Genomic DNA, 16,611 nt, shown 5'->3' on the forward strand with positions numbered 1-16,611 from the left:
CATGTCTTTCCTGTGCTGAGGGCTCCAGAGCTGGACACAGTACTCCAGGTGGGGTCTCACCAGAGCAGAGTAGAGGGGAATCTTCAGGAATTTTTAGCTGTGACTTACATACCGGAAAGAGTTGTGCTGTGTTGTGTGATGCAGTTAAAGGCTTGAAAGGGTTCTGGAGTCGCTTCTTTAAGTTTTTTGCCTCTATCTTGGATGTTGAATCCTGACAGAGAGACAGTATTCAAGTGTAACGTATTCATTCACAATATCCATCTAGTTTCCTCCCTGGTTCATTTTCTGCCTTTCTATCCATCTCTGATGCATATGATGCCTGCATCCTGGGATCTATATGAACGATGGGACCTCCAATTAAACTGGAATGGCTAAGCTGCTCAAAAAGGTAAAGGTAGAGGACAGATAGGATGAGAATCTGTCCTTCTAATGACCTGTAGTACATGTTGATCACAATGTTTTTTTTTTTTTAAAAAAAAAAAAAGACACAAAGGCATGGTAGAACCTGGTACTAAAACCTTTATCCTTAACATGAAATGCATGTAAACAAATCTTCTCAAAAGTAGAATCCTTCTGATCAACGTTATGTACAGGAGCTTTTGAAACTTTTTCCTGTAATTTTTGTCACTTATTTCCAATAAAAATTCTGGGTTGTCAGGAAAAAGAAAATCAGACATAAGTGATGAAAATTATATAAAGAAATTAAGCATAAATACTCTGTGATGCTAAAAGCAAAACTTATAAAAAGGAGTGATTGGATGATGCTGTCAGTGTTGCAGCTGATAGTTTTGTGTATACATTTTAACTAAGATAAAAGAGGATAAAGTGAAAGAGGTTTTTTTGTTGTTTTCTGTTTGAATTTTTTGCTTGGCTGTGAGTTGGGGGGGAGGTTGATTTTTTGGGAGGTTTGTCAGACCTTCAGACCTACTTTTAGGATACTATTCAAACAAAAGTCAGCTAAGCACTTACTCTTGAGACCCAAAGTCTTGTAAAGCCTGATGTCCTCTGTCTGAGTGTACCACAGCCTGGCTTTACATAACGGGTGGAGGCAGTGAAGGGTGGTGGTACATCTATTAAACAGGACTTTCCAAATATCCAGCAAAATTGAAAATATCTGTTTCATTGATAATAGCTTCATGATCAAAGCTTGAATTCCCATCTCCTTCCACTTTCTTCCCATGACTGTAAACTGCCTGAAAAATGTTTGTTTGATTAGACTTTGTGGTTTCATTTACTAAACATCTGTACAACACTTGTGTATAAAGTCCTTTGAAACCTTCTTGCCTCCCTCTCAAATTCTTTCTGTCTTACTTGCATTGCCTTGATTTTGTTGTGTTGTTGATTTCTCTTTGGAGCAAATAGAAATAAGGTTTTTGGAAACCGTCCAATGGTGGATAGGAGTGTGACCATATTTTTAACAACATCTCTCATCCTCCACCTTTGTCCCTCTGGGTGTAAGCGTGGTGAAATCGGACTATAGCTAGTGGTGCTAACAGGGAGAATGGATGTATATCCCAGAAAACAAGGAATGACTCTAATGAGAGCATATGTTGTGTAGCTGCAGTATTACTTTCTTCTAGCTAAGGTGCTTTCTCCTAGTTTTCTTAGGCCCCTCCAGATTGTGATCACTGAGTTACTACTCCAATGAAAATACAAAACTGGCTGGGTAGATGATGAAAATATTCTTCAGGATGCTTATGGTTGATGTCGATACTGTTTTGCTGCCTCTTCTTTCCTTCCCCTTCCGTCCTCCCTGTGGCTGCATATTTCCACATATCCTCTTAGGAGACTGAATGCTATTGTGCAGACCTGTGCTTGCTTTGGTCTTTTCAAATTGATTGATATCATAATTGTGGAGATCCATTGTATAGTACCAAAATAATTATTTTACAGAACATATAGAATATTTGCATCCTCTTAGTTCATATTAGGCACAGTTCAAGAAGATGGTGCTTAGAACACAGCCCCAAGTGGGAGAAATCCAGAGTGTGCAAATGAATGGTATTTTTACTGTGATGCATGGCAGACTGACCATCTGAATCTTGCTTTGGGGTAAGTTACCAATAAATTTCCCTAAAAAACTCAAAATCTTATACCATATAAAAGCAGCATTTCTAAATTCAATTCAGAAGTACCATAATTTAAGCTATACCCTTTTTCTGATTTTATCTATTCTGTTACCATATAAATTATCTCAGTACACTAATTAGCTAGGAAATACACAGCAAATTTAATAGAACCTTGTGATCCTTGTAAGGACTTAACAATACAGAAAGTCTATGTACTGGTGTTTGTTGTGACTTGGAGCAGCTAGCGCAAGGTAAGTGTTAGAGACATATCACATCATCTTAAACCTTGCAGTTTGTTTGCATTAATCCCCAGGACTGTGCTTACGCGTGTGCTTTGCCTCTTGTCCGTGAGATGGGATTCCTGTGATGGGAGGAGTGGAGCTGTTGTTTCAGAGTGTATAAATTCACAGACTCCATTAGGACCGTGGCCAGTTAGTGGTTTACCTCCTGATGTTTTCAATCACTGGAATAGCCATACCATAACCTCCATTTCATTCCCAAGTTGAAAGCGCTGTTACTTTCCTATTTTTAACACTTTTTCTATTGGTTTTGATGCAGTCCCTCTTATTCCTGTCACTTCCCAGTTCAGTGAACACTTAAAAGGCTGTTTTCCTTCTTGAAGGAGGCCACACAAAGATCTTCCTACATGGCACAAGCTTGTTTTTTAAAACTGTAAGGTGACATCTTTTGCTTGCTTAAGTTACGTGACAAAGTCGAGAATCAGAAAGTTAGGGTAAAGGAATTAAAATGATGTGCCTTCATAGTGCACCAAGTTCAGTAACTGATCTTTTTGTCTTCACAATTTCAAGAGCTTAGTAACACATTTTAATAATCATAAGAGATCTATAAGCCAGCTTGTGAAGTGACATTAGCACAAAGACCATATGGATGATTGTGAAATATCTTGTTGAATTTTTAGGAGTGTGAATTTGTCTAGAGTCATGTCTCCCTGAACACAAAAATAATTCATCTTCTGTTCACTGTGAAGTCTTAGTTTCTAACAACACAAAGCTTTGCAAACTCTGTTTTGTGCATTTTTAATTCTCTCAAGTTCAACCTTAATTATCACATATAGATTTTTCTGTAAAGGACCTGAATATCCATAGTAATCTACATGCTGAATGTTTTGTTCGTGAGTGGAAAAAAAGTAATAAATTAATTAGAATATAAGGTCTTTGCAACAGAGCAGATATCAAAGAGCAACTGTTTCGGTTGCTGTTTCTAAAGTAATTTTATCTGCAGTCCAAACATCTACCTTTCAGACTTTCTTTACAAGCACACAAATTTCCACTTTTATGTACACATGCCCTTTTCACTGTGCCACTTTCAGCTGTTGATGAATTATTGATTTCTCCTGTCACAATTCTCTTGAGTTACAGTACTCATGATGCTGAAAAAGGAACAAGATTCTTTTTTTTTTTTTTTAATGTGTTCCACTCCCTTTAGATTTTCTTATTTTCCTGTAAGACTATATGAAAGGGGTGTTGAAATGACCACAAGTATAGGATGTCAACCTGAACCCAAATGCCATGGTTCTTTGGGAATATCAAATAAATTGATGAAGATAGCAACAGAGTTCAGAAGTAAATGTTTCTGTAAGAAGTCAGTTCTTCTTGTCACTGGGGGAAGAATAAGAAACTAAATGTTTACTAGGAAGATAATTTTCCTAGTTTTACTTTGGGTTCTTAGTCAGCCTTTTGAAGCATAATCATGTTTTATAAACCTGCTGTGAGCTAATTGGGTGTTTACCATTCTTTTACAGATAGCATACCTTTAATTGAAGTAGAGAAATGTTAAGAAAACAAATGAAAAATTAAAAACAAATAAACAGGCTAGTGGTTTAAACTTGAATTATTAAATATTGGTGGTTTGATTTAGACTTCTAAGACGAAGGTTTTTGCTAAAGTAACTTTCCTTTTGCTGTTGTGGGTTTATTCATCAGGTACAGTCATTGCCCGCTCTTGGACCAGTGCTTCTGCTCAGGAACTCCAGCCAAGGGCAGAGCCAACATTGGCTGCATCGCTGCCAGCTGCCTGCTGACACTGGGAGCACTGCTCTAGGTCAGCTTTGCCGCCCTCTCCCTCTAGCATCCAGGGTTTGACAGAGGCCAGTAATAGGCAGTTTAGAGAAATATGGTAGATCTTCACAGCATGCAGGTGTGAGATGTCTTTGGTCTTGTTCTGTATCTCCAAGAAGCTGGCTTAAGACCCAGAGCATGTAATCTGATTTAAGCTCTGCATTTGTACTGTCTGTACTATCTATTGGACACTTGGTATCCAAGCACTAAGTTTTTTAAAACTTTATGTCTTGCCTCAAATACTCTGCATCACAGAGTTCCACGATCTATTTGCCATCTGGGGAGAAACACAAGAAATTTTTTATCAGTTTTGTCACTTCTAATGGAGTTGAATGCTCACTGGTTCCTCTACCTGTGAAGTTTTGGTGAAAGGGATTTCTTGTAAAAAATTCCATGAATTGCTTTATGTCTATGTAGATTCATATCAATACTAGGCAAAGTAAATACACATTTCCTAAAAGGAGTAATATAATGCAAACAACTGTAATGTGTGCCGATAAGTGGGTTGAATGATGTATACATTAAAAAACAAAGGAATGCATTGATTATTATATGTGATTCAAATATTGAACTTTCAGCCCAGAAGCCTTTTTTGACAAAATTTTAAAGATCGCGTTTCGAGGTAATAGTAGATGCCATGTAATATCGGCAAGTAGAATATAATTTCTCTCTGCACTGAACTCCATAAACATCTTGTCAGAGAAGTAAATTGTTTGACAATCAAATGCAGGATGTGAAGGAGACTAGCCCAAGTTTATTGTTGTTTATGCAATCTGCAGATCAAATGATTCTTGGCATAATAGGGGAAGGAACGTTGGTAAAAATCACTATTATGAGCAGATGACATACATTTGTGTTAATAACCGTGCACCCTTGCATATTATCTTCAAAAGTATTCAGCTTTCTGATCAGAAACAATGGAAAAAAAGATAGTGCCATATTCCTTTCCCTCTTATCTGAATCAGACTCGAATTTATCATGATGTAGGAAGCATTGCCAATTCTTGTTCTTAGACCATTTCTATCACTATAATGCAAAGGCTATTTTGAAAAAAAAAAAAAATTTAGTTTTTCATATTTTCGGATACATAGAAAATAGGACCTCAAGAGAAAGGAGATTGCTAGTTCTTCCCCTGTCCCAAAAGAGTCGTGAATGTTTGTCAAATCCATTCTTGAAAACTTCTCTGGGAAATTTATTCCAGTGCTTAACTGTTCTTTCAACTAGAAAGGTTTTCCTACCTTAAATGTTTTTCCTACCTTAAATTTACTACACTTCAATTCAAGTCTATTGCTTCTTATATTGTCTGCCATAAATCTTAAAAGCAGCATAAACATCCCCTTGAATTTTAAGCCTGTTTTTCAAAGAGCTTATTAACCCCTTGCAGCCTGATGCAAATTTAAAGCCAGTTTTCCCTTCTATCATTCCAGTCTTCTGTGAAATATCAGTGTGAGATTGGTGTGGACTTCGACGAAGCCCAGATTGATACTGTTTCTTTCTAATTTAATGTGAATCCTTGAGATCCACTCGAGTAGATCTTTACTAGAAAGCTGGTCTAGTTCCCATTTTCTGTAGGTTTGTTATGCTGTGTAAGTCTTTCATAGTGGTTTCATCTAGAACATGTTCCATACCTTGATTATGAGATGGGCATGTAAGATACTGCTTTACTAAACTCAAGGCATATGGCATTTACTGCTTATTCCCCAAGGAAAGCATATTATTATGTTGTAAAAGGAAAAGGGATTGTCTTTGACAAAACTTATACTTGACAAATACCTGTTGGCTGTTGTTCACTTAATTTCTTTTCTTAATTTGCACATCATCTTTTTACCAGTGCAGGCAATTTCTTTCTCAAGTTATGTGAATCGATATAAATAACATTTTATGTCATTGTTTCAAAGATGGTTTCACGTCCAGCTGCGGGAACGACTTATACAGAATAATCGCATTCCCAGAGTTTTAGGCAAAATCAGTATACAGTTTGAAAAGGATAGTTAACACTGACGTTGAGCCCTTTTCACTCGATGAGCCAGATGTTGTGCATTTGAATTTACGAGTTCCATCCTAGGTATGCTGGGTTCAGGCAGGGGGTGTTTATATTGGCCATCTCCTGGAATCATTTTAAACACAGGCTTTGTTTAATTTAAAGCCACCAGGAATCTGACCCTCTTTAGTTATTTATTTTCTCCTCTATGGAAAGCTTTCTAGAATCCTTGATTCTAGGCTGAGTTGGGCAGATTCTCTGGCCTACTTTCATAGCAGCTGATTAATTTTTCTTTGCTAATGGTTTCTGGAAATATCACCTAAATTTGATAGGTCGCAAGCTATGAAAAGAGATGAATGAAAAACACAAACTCATGGCTTCTGTGGGAGATAGTCTTCCTTTTTTGTGATGTTTTTTTGGAGGGGGGGGGTTACTTTTATTATAAATGGTGTTGTAGTCCATATTTGAATTATATGGATATTTTACCTGAAACACACTGAATATAATTGAAAGCTGATATGAGTGGGGTTTTTCACTCACTGTAGGCTAAAACATTGTACACTGAGATGTTTTCACTTATTACTTCTATCAAGAGTTTTGTTACCACAAGCTCAGCTGCAGTTACTGACTGGGTCTTTTTGGCCTTTCTTTAAAGGAGAAACTGCTGACTACTATCTAGCAGTAGTCATTTATACTCAAGAATATGTACAGAGACCAGTAGCTAATCTTACAATTGTGCCTTGAAAGCTTTTACAAATTTTTATCGTTCTTCCAATATTTAAAAGATATTTTGAAGTCTGCTGTCTATGAAATAACATTTTGTACTGGCTTATAATATTGGCATTTTATCAGTATGTAATATTTTTTTTTGTAATCAAACAGGCCAAAAAGAAAAGCAGTTTTTTCTTATTTCTAAAATAATTTTTGCCCAGAAGAATGTTAAGCCTGCTGTTAAAAATATGGCTTTTACTTACAGTTTACTTTTTTAGTTTTCCATGGCAAGAATTATTTATGGAAGTAACGTGGGGGAGGTTTTTGTCCCTCCTTAGGTTTCATGCCAGTCTGTGGTCATGTTCACTTGTCCCTTATGTCTTCACACCATTTTCTTTGTGTTTATCTGATGTGTGTCATGTCATATAAATTTTACTTTGAAAACAAAAATGTTTTGTTATACGGTAACTGAGTTTCTTTGTCTAAGAATGTCAAATAGCCAGGTTTTCTGTTGCTGAATATTATCATAACATCAATTCCCTTCCTCCTCCTTTCTCTAGCTATACAACTTAAATTTTCAGGCTTTGTTCAGTCAATCACAAGGGAACATCTTCCTTCCCTTTCTCCCCTTATAATTATTATTTTTGTCTGTGTTCAGGTTCCAGCCTCATTGCAACTGCATGCAGGAGCGGTGGCAGCTGTGACAGGTGCCTCTTTGAAGCCTGGGGAGCAAATCCACCTAATGAAAGGGCTTGTATACCCTCTTTAAAGGTGTTTGTGGATCGATCCTAGCAATTTCATATCATTCCCATCCCTGTGCTACCCAGGGTTTCTCTAAGCTTAGTTTGACTTAGTTGCAGAACTTCCTTTCCTCAAGCGATACTGGCTCATGCAGAGGTCAAAGGCATCCTTTATGAGAGGAATGCTTCAGACCTACCATGCCTCTAGTTTGATTTTTGACAGACTTCAGATGCAACCTTTCTGGAACAACGCTCTCTTTCTGGCAAGTGCCCTAACATCAGACCTTTCCAGATAATGGGAACAATAGCAATCCCCAGTTTGTTTGCTAAGCTAAATTATAACTGATAAATTTTTGTTCTTTCCACTGTGATTTACGGAATTTAAGTTTCTTTTAACGAGTGAGGTACATGTGTTAAAGATCTAGAAAAACTATCAAAGGCTTGAATCCACCATTGCCAGATATTTGTTGGAAAATAAGATTTCTTAAATATTTCTATATAGTTCTTGTCATTGCGTGATCAAAGTTTGTCAAAGTAAAGAGCACTTTGGCCCCACCACATGTCTTGGTCCGTTTCACTGCTCACTGCTTTCTGCCGCTGGTTCAGTCTGATGGCAGCTGACGCTGTGAGAAGCCTTAGATCTGTTTGCAGACAGTTCTTGGTCCTTTCAAGGCCTTCATAGGTTCAATTATCTCTTCTCAGCTCACGGCAGCAGCTCAGCTCGTAATTATTTATGCATTGCATCTCTTCTTGAGGGCTGGGAAACTATCACCATTTGGTAAATGAGAAATCGAGAATGTATTAAGTGTTTTGTGTAAGGTAGCAAGGAAAATAGGCAAGTCAAGAGAATAGCCAAAGAGAAAGTACACTTCTTACTTTTTTTTTTTTTTTTTTTTTTTGGACAGTGTATAAACTACTACTTCATCCTGTTTGCAATGCCTGAAGTGTGAACTTCATATGTGTTGATGTGTTTCTTTTTTTTTCTATTTGGATATTTGTGAGCATAAGGAAAATAACATTTTTAAATTGCATCTACTTCTCATTCTCTTTCTGTCTTGTATAATGAGGCATAAAAATCATCAAATATCTTTATTGTTTGATAGTTAATTATCTTTATCATTACTCATAGCAAGTATGCTATATCTTTCCCCTTCTTGTCTCAGATTATTTATTTTGTGTGTGATTTTGCATTTTAAGATTTCTGAAATATTTTTAATTCAGTATCCCTATTGTAGCTCTGATAGTACTGCAATTATCCTCAAAATTACTGTGTAATGCATTTTATTCATGTGTAGTGTGTGTATAAATAAAAACTGAAAGTATTTGCATGTTCACCTTTGTGGAATTAATTGTTACCCTGAAAAGGGGGTTATTTTAAGATCAGCATCTTTTCGCTTTCATTCCTGGTCTCCTAAAAAAAATGTAAAAAAATTTATCCAGGTGTAAGAGCTATGCTACTATATACTCTACAGCAGAGTTGTTGCATTAACTGATTTTATTGGAGTGACTACTTTCCACCTGCGGGTAGTTTCACAACAGTTCCAACAGCAGCAATCAGAGTGCCAGCACAAGCTCAGTTGAGAGAGAGGGGGTTTTACCTAGAAATGTACTTTCATTACATACTTGTTGCAGTTGTTTTTATCAATGCTAGTAATACACCTAGTTAATTCCAGAGCTAAATACTTTAATTTCTTCTAATCTAAAGTTAATTTATCATAATGGTGGGTAGTTAGGCAGACTTGCTTTGTTTATACTCTCGTATTTGTTGAGAATGTACCCACAAGTGGTAAATAGGGGATGGGATGCAAAAGAGGAGAGAAAATAAAAGTGCAGGTTGCAATGTATAAAGAAGCACACAAAGCCATTTCCTAGGCAGTAAATGAGTGGATTTTAGAAAGTTTTAATGCTGCTTAAGACCTCTTTGCCAGAATAATACACTTGTCACAACACAAGGAAATGCATTCTTACGGAAATAGATGAAGTCATCATATGAAACTGGGTGAAACCCGTGTTAGATGAAGCAGCGACAAAGACTATGCCTCAGCTTCTCAGCTGGGTAAATATAGTAAATCATTTCCTAGCAGAGTCAAATAGGTACACGACCCTGTGAACAAAAGAACATTTTAATTTTTTTTTCCCTGAGCTAGATTGCTTTGCTCAGTGAGGTCTTATTCAAGCTTTAAAACCAGGTGAAAATGACTTCTGGTGAACTTGGCAAATTCTTTAATATTATAGCTATTGCTTCAGCCCTTTCAAGAACTCAGAAGAAAAATGTAACTTGTTGAATTTGATCTACCACTAAGGAACCCAGAAACACCAGTGCCCTGAGCCTCAAAAGCTAATGCAAACTGCAAAATCGTTTAGGATATAGTTATTGTTCAGTTAAAACACAATTAAAACAAGCCTCTAATGATGTAGATGTAGAGTCTGAAGTAAAGCTGGCTTTATGTATTTCAGTTGATTTGCAACAAAACCTTTATATAGGTTTGCAATGATTGAAACTGAACCTAGAAGTTCAGAAAAGGATATAAATGTAATAAATCCTTTTCATTCTAGTATGTGAATACTTTAATAAATGTCTAGTCAAAAATCTGAATTCATCTGTATTTAACCAGTTTGCTAGAGCTAAGCGGACCCTCTAGATAGCAATTGTATTTCTTCTGCACCAGTCAGACAAAAAGCTTTGTTCTTCTTCTGAGATGGATTGCCATTTCATGCATAGGGATGTAGGATGAGGAAATTATGTTCCCTAGAATACACAAATCTTTTACATCTTCTTTCTGTTTTACTTGGGAGTCTGTTTTACTGGGAGGCCAGGCCACATATGCTGTGGAGAAAACACATTATGTTAAAAAGTTTTAAGGACTTTTAAAATCTATATACCAGGCCTTTAAAATATTTTTAGGTTCTTTTATAGTCAGATGCATGCTTCAGACAATCAAAATACACACACGTTAAAGTATATGTCATGCAATAGTGGATATCATGGTAGTGATTTGCAAAGCACATAACACGATGGTGTATCCTTGAATAATGCACATTGTAAAATATATTCTGCATATTTACAGACTTAAACTCTGAAAATGCACAGAAAGGGATTTTCACATCTTTTTTTTTTTTTTTCCACAGATAATTGCAAATTATTATCTGTATCTGTGTAAAAATGGTTGAGAAACGGGGGTTAGGCTTAGTAGTAGAAAGGGAGTTGTAGCATCTCAGAATGAGCAATTTTTCCGTGGTTGTACAATGCATGTATTGATAATCTAATATTCATTTAATCTGACTTTCATAAATTTTCTGTTTCTGTGCATTAAAGACTCGCTGCATTATGAACCTTGGGAGTTAGCCTGCTTTTATTTTTTAGAAAGGTTATCGTATACCAGTAGCTATTTTTCTTCTCTGACCCTCTAATATGAAATCTATATACATGGTAAAAAGCAATATTTTAAGTCAGTTTTCACTCACAGAAATACTTGGAAAAAAACATTAACAAAAGATTTTTGATCACTTCATCATTGAAGGAAAACAATACTTAAACCAGAAAAACAACAGAAGTGTATGATTAACACCTGGTAATACCACTTTGATCTACTCTCCTCAGGATTGTATTTAAAATAGTGTTGTCTGATTAAGGAAGTGTATAAAGCTACTAGTCATGCTCCAAAATACTGTCCAACAGGAACAAACCAGATAGTGCTATCAGAACAATCAGTTCTATTTTGAGCCTAAAATACACTTTTCAGTTTCCTTTGCGATATATAAAATGTAAGTCATCTGGATTTCATCCTAGAGAGAAAAATGGAAACACCATTTAAATTGCAATAATTTGTACCATTTTTTAAAATAATAGAATAATTTTAAGGGTCTTGTGCTTATACGCCATCAAACTTTGGCCACTTAAGAAGTATTTCTTTTCTAGACTGAGACTTGTTTCAAGACTACAAAGGAGAAAAAGGAAGTGGCAGATTATAATGATCAGATTGAAAATGCTAGCATAGTTTAAACGTAAGTGGCATCTTTCAAATGTGTAAGGTTATAAAGTCCCAAGAATGTTTCTTGAATTCTCATCTATTAGTGCAAGTATTTCAGTGCTCCAAAATTCCCTTAAAAAAATCCATTTTTTTCCTCAACGTTTCCCCTGTCAGAAGGTCAAACAGGTCCTCTGAAAGACTTTTGTGCAACAGCCAATAATTGAATCTGCTATAAGACAATTATGCTTTTCCCATACGTGGTACAGGCACCACATTTTGAGATGCTCTAATATTGCTTTTTTAATTTATAAAATTATTCTTATTTCTTTTTATGATTCTGTTTTAGAATTTGTACCTTTCTTTGTTACTAGATTTAAAAGTACTTATGAGAAGTATGTACTTTACATATGTAGGACACATATGCTTTGGTCTATACTGCTCCTATTCAGAACATCACATCTCGTCCTTCATCTGTGGTATCTGGATCTCCAGGACACTGTGTTGTGTTTAGATTGGATTTCATAGGAACTGTCACCAAATTCTTCAGTCAACTAATCAAATTGATTGCTCACCTGAAATGAAAATTACTGCATTTCAGAATGAGATAGATGGTTCTCATGTCTTAGCGTAAAACTAGAAGCAAATACAAAAATGTAAATTAGAAGTTTAAATTATTACTTGAAAGTTCTATTCATAGCATAGAGACAGAATTTATGCATGTTATCCTATTTATACATTTGAATCACAACAAAATAAATTTGAGGAAGGATGAACGACTGCATTTTCTATCTAAAATAGGAAATAACAATTTTGTTTTATCCACACTCAGACTTAACTTTCAGTGCCTAAGAGTATCTTTTCTGTTTCCAGGCAAAGCTTTTCCTTTCATCCAAATGTTATCTATTTTTGTAATGCCTTCAGCTAAGAAAAAAATGTTGCCATTGTACCAACAGAAATACAATTTTCAAATATAACTACTCTATAAGGTATGACTGACAAGTCTGTTCCCTGCATAGTTTTAAATTCAGTTGTTTTTCCCTTAAGAATGAAATTGTACATGTTTGTTAAATGTTATTAGCAATATTTTTGTCTCCCCTATTGAAAACCTACATGAAGTCAATGATAGCACCACACCATTAATTTTCATTGCATCTAACTCCTTGCCCCTTAACATTAGTGTCACTATTGTGAAGTAACTTCAGTCATTGAAGGCAAAAAATAATGCCGAGCTACCCTGGTCATATGATGATATGTGAAAGTTGAGACAAAATTTTGAAGTGTGGCTAGGAAGCTTTTTCATTCAAAAATGCACACATTTAGAAACAGCAGATAACAATCATTTGGAGTAAATGTCCATTTCTAACTTTTTACTAGGTGTTAAAAGGCTTTAACAGTGTAACAGTACAAAATTCTTATTCATATTCCAAGCTAATCAACATATTTGTTATGCCTGTATCTTCGCACAAATAGAAAGGATGTCGGCAAGGCTGGTTCATGGAGACATTACAGAGGAGGGAAAAAAGAAAAAAAAAATTATATTGAGGATTTTTGGCCCAATGGTATCCCGCACAGCTCAAAGGTATACAACTCCATCATCTGATTTAAAAGACTGAGGATGTATAGAAGATCAAAAGAGGCACGACATCATACCACAGCCAAAGCAGGAGCAGCTAATTGCTGCATGTTCCCTAGACATTGCAATTAGCTGCAGCAGCATTGTCAGCAGCAGTGGCTCTCCTTTTCAGCCTCTTCATGCTTAGGTGATGCAATCCATCACGCAACCAAGGTAGAGCTGGGGGGAGGAAGGCACAGGACAAGGCTCTTGCAGGAAACTGGTTCTTAGGGGATTATTTGTGCTTCCTAAACAATTCTAGTTTGTTATTTTGGCACATCCACTGTAGGGTGTAAATGCTAAATGCAAATCTGTGTCTACAGCTGCTGCTTTTGTTTTGCAAGCTTCAGACTGATATTTCCATGTGATAGTTGCAGTTGAAAATGGCATTTATTCAGACATTTCTTGCCACAGCCTTTACCTTTTGCAATGCTAAATATTGCTCTTTACCACCCAGGGAAAAGTGTGTTTTTAGAGATTAGTGTTGATATTTATTCATGCAATTTAGATTGGCCCTAGTGGGAGCCTTCTGGAAATGTCCAGTGTTTCCACGGCTGATTTTTCACTCTGCCCGCTACCAGGAGTAGGTAATGATAGCAACGTATGCTACCACAACTTTTGAAAACGGATGTCCAGAACTATCACTCGCAGGCCACTTGCAAAGTACCCAAAGAGATCATCCCAGGAGGCCTCCTCAGCCATCCTTCCCAGCACCAGCATTTCACCCATCGTCTAACGGTCGGCCCTGTGTGTACACTGGGGTGGGCCAGGGCTGGTGCTGCCAAGTGGCTGTGGGGCAGCCCCCTCCTGAATGCCCCGCAGCAGACCCCAGCAGCTCCCCCACCCAGGCTCTCCCTGCAGGGGTGGTGGGAAGAAGTTGCAAAGGTTCGTTTCTATTTCTGAGCCGTGGCCAGGGCATCATCAGCCTGCCCAACACCTCCTGCTGTCCTATACCATGCTCAGGGGTTTGAATGACTCCAGAAAATTACCAGCAGCAGTGCTTAGTCTGGAGGTGACAATGCAGGAGAAGTGTTGGGGACCTGCCATGCCCCACTTGGCTCACCCCGTGGGAGTGAGGATTAGCCAAAAGCTACATGTAATTTGAAGGAGCCATTTGCAGTGCCGGGAAGTTCTCATTGGGCCCCAGTAACCCTGGTAAAGTTATGTGGAGTCCTGTGCACCATCTGCTGGTCCCCTCAAGAGGCACTATAGGTATAGAAATACATTTCTTCTATAGAACCCTCAAAAATATATGGGTAGGATATGCCTATGAAAGGAACTATTAATTAGAAAAAGGCAGCCTTAGGTTTTCAAGTGGATTGTGGGCACATGCTCCCCCTAGTCGGTAAAAAATAATAATAATTTAAAAAAAACAACAGTGTTACTATATTTTACCTGCTGCAGCTTCGGGCACCTCCAGCCAATTCTTTGAACAAATGAAAACAGCCCTTTCCTCTCTCCCCTATATCTTAGATTTTTATCCCTGCTTTCTTTACTGTGTTTCTGCACTTATTAGTAGTAGCAGTTAGGATCCAGCTGGTAGGAGGGAAACAGTCTTGCAATTTTTGCTCATGTAAACTGTGCCAGTAGCTCAAGGGTTACTGCAGTAAATGTTGAAGCCAGGATCAGACTCAAGCAAACGTGATGTGTGTATGTAGGAATTTGAAGGTCTTTTCCTGATCAATACCTGCAGCCAGTTGGTCAGGCAAAATCACCTATATGCTGTGGTGTCACCTGTACTACCTAAGTCATAGCTGATGCATGCCATAAATTTAAACAACTGGTACAGGCAGAACACTATTGGACAAACCAAAATGACTTTTTGTTGAGAAATGAGAAGCTGTGTTTTTAGCGTGTTAAGGTAACAAAGCAGCAGTTGAAATCCATCACCCTTATAGCAACATGCTCCCTTTGGCACAAAGCTCTGTTCACTGCAAGTATTTATGTATATATTGTTATTCTTGGATTACAGATATCAATTCTGCTCCTGTAGGTGGATAATCTCTTGAATCCTCCAAATTAATCCTATAGCAACAGCTGAGAGAACCATAGTGCATCAAGATTGCAATCGCTTCGAACAGCTTGTTTGTGTGACCCTTGACTTTTCCAAATATGTCATTGCTATGGTTAGCCACATCCCTTTCAAACATTACAGAGTCTGTGCAGGATCTGTACCCCTTAGGACTAGCTATGCAAACTAATCCTGTAGCTCTTTGCAGCAGCTCTCCAGTATATCTATTAGTCTAATGACCATTTCTAATCTTTTGTTATTTTTATAAGGATTTATTTATTTTATTATTTCACAGTTGAAGGCAAGATATGCATACATTTTAAGACATATAATGATTTGACATTCAAGAGTGTTATTTTGAATATATACTATTAAAACAACCTTATACGTTTTGTAAATAGTAGTACACTAGAATACCTTTGCTGACTCAAAAGTGGGCTAGTATCCTCCTTAGAAGAGCTTGTTAAAGCACATTTTAGTTTATTATACAGGAACTGGAGGGGCATGGAACAGAGATGGGCTTTAACTATATTATTGTTGTGTTAAGTCATTATGACTCCATTATTATCTCTTTTTTGGTGGTGGTGGTGGTTTTGACCTATACATTTAACAGTAAGAGAGGTTTTTAAAGTCTGCCTCAGTGAAATGTATTAGAATTTCAAAAATAATGGGACTAATACTCCAAATAGATGTAAACAGTGCTCTGCTAGACCTCTCCTAGATATAGGATTTCTGCAGCATTCTCCTTTTTATGGAATAGAAGCCATAAGACACAAGAAGATAGTATCAAAGGCAGCAGTAGACCCTGAGCCTTTTGAGTGTCAACAATGTACTTTATCTACAAGACTATCCTGCTTCAGTAGCAGTATGTTTGTTATTGCTGTCTCTGCAAGTATTCACACCTACTTGGTTGCTCATCATACATTGTTCTTGACTGAATATGCATTTTAACATCCTGTCTTGTGCTTATTAACAAAGAGTGAAACATGCTATGTGGTATTTCTGCATTAAGAAAGTCATGTGGTCATTTGCTTAACAGATAAATATATGGACTGACTACAGTCTAGAGATACTGATGTTGTGTAAGGGCTGCATTTGGCTATGTGATTACAATTCTTTTACCTCTGACATCAAAGTTATATGCAGTGGAGTATCTTACAAGAAAATGGGAAAAGAATCAATTAAAAAAAATAGTTACAAAGATTTCTTTTATTCCTCCCCTGTTATAGAATTGAATATGCACCCAAAATAGACTAGAACTAACTATATGTTTATAATGAAAAATATAAAACATTAATACCAGATTTATTCAGCTGAATTGTGGAGGAGACACAAGAGGAGTTTCCTCTTATCTGTAGCTACCTTGGGAACTTCTAAGACTATATAGCATCATACTTGGATGTTTTCACTACCCTTGGGAAGAGACTAATTTATATATA

This window comes from Charadrius vociferus, unplaced genomic scaffold (assembly GCF_000708025.1).
Source record: "Charadrius vociferus isolate BGI_N301 unplaced genomic scaffold, ASM70802v2 scaffold414, whole genome shotgun sequence".
Taxonomy (NCBI): domain Eukaryota; kingdom Metazoa; phylum Chordata; class Aves; order Charadriiformes; family Charadriidae; genus Charadrius; species Charadrius vociferus.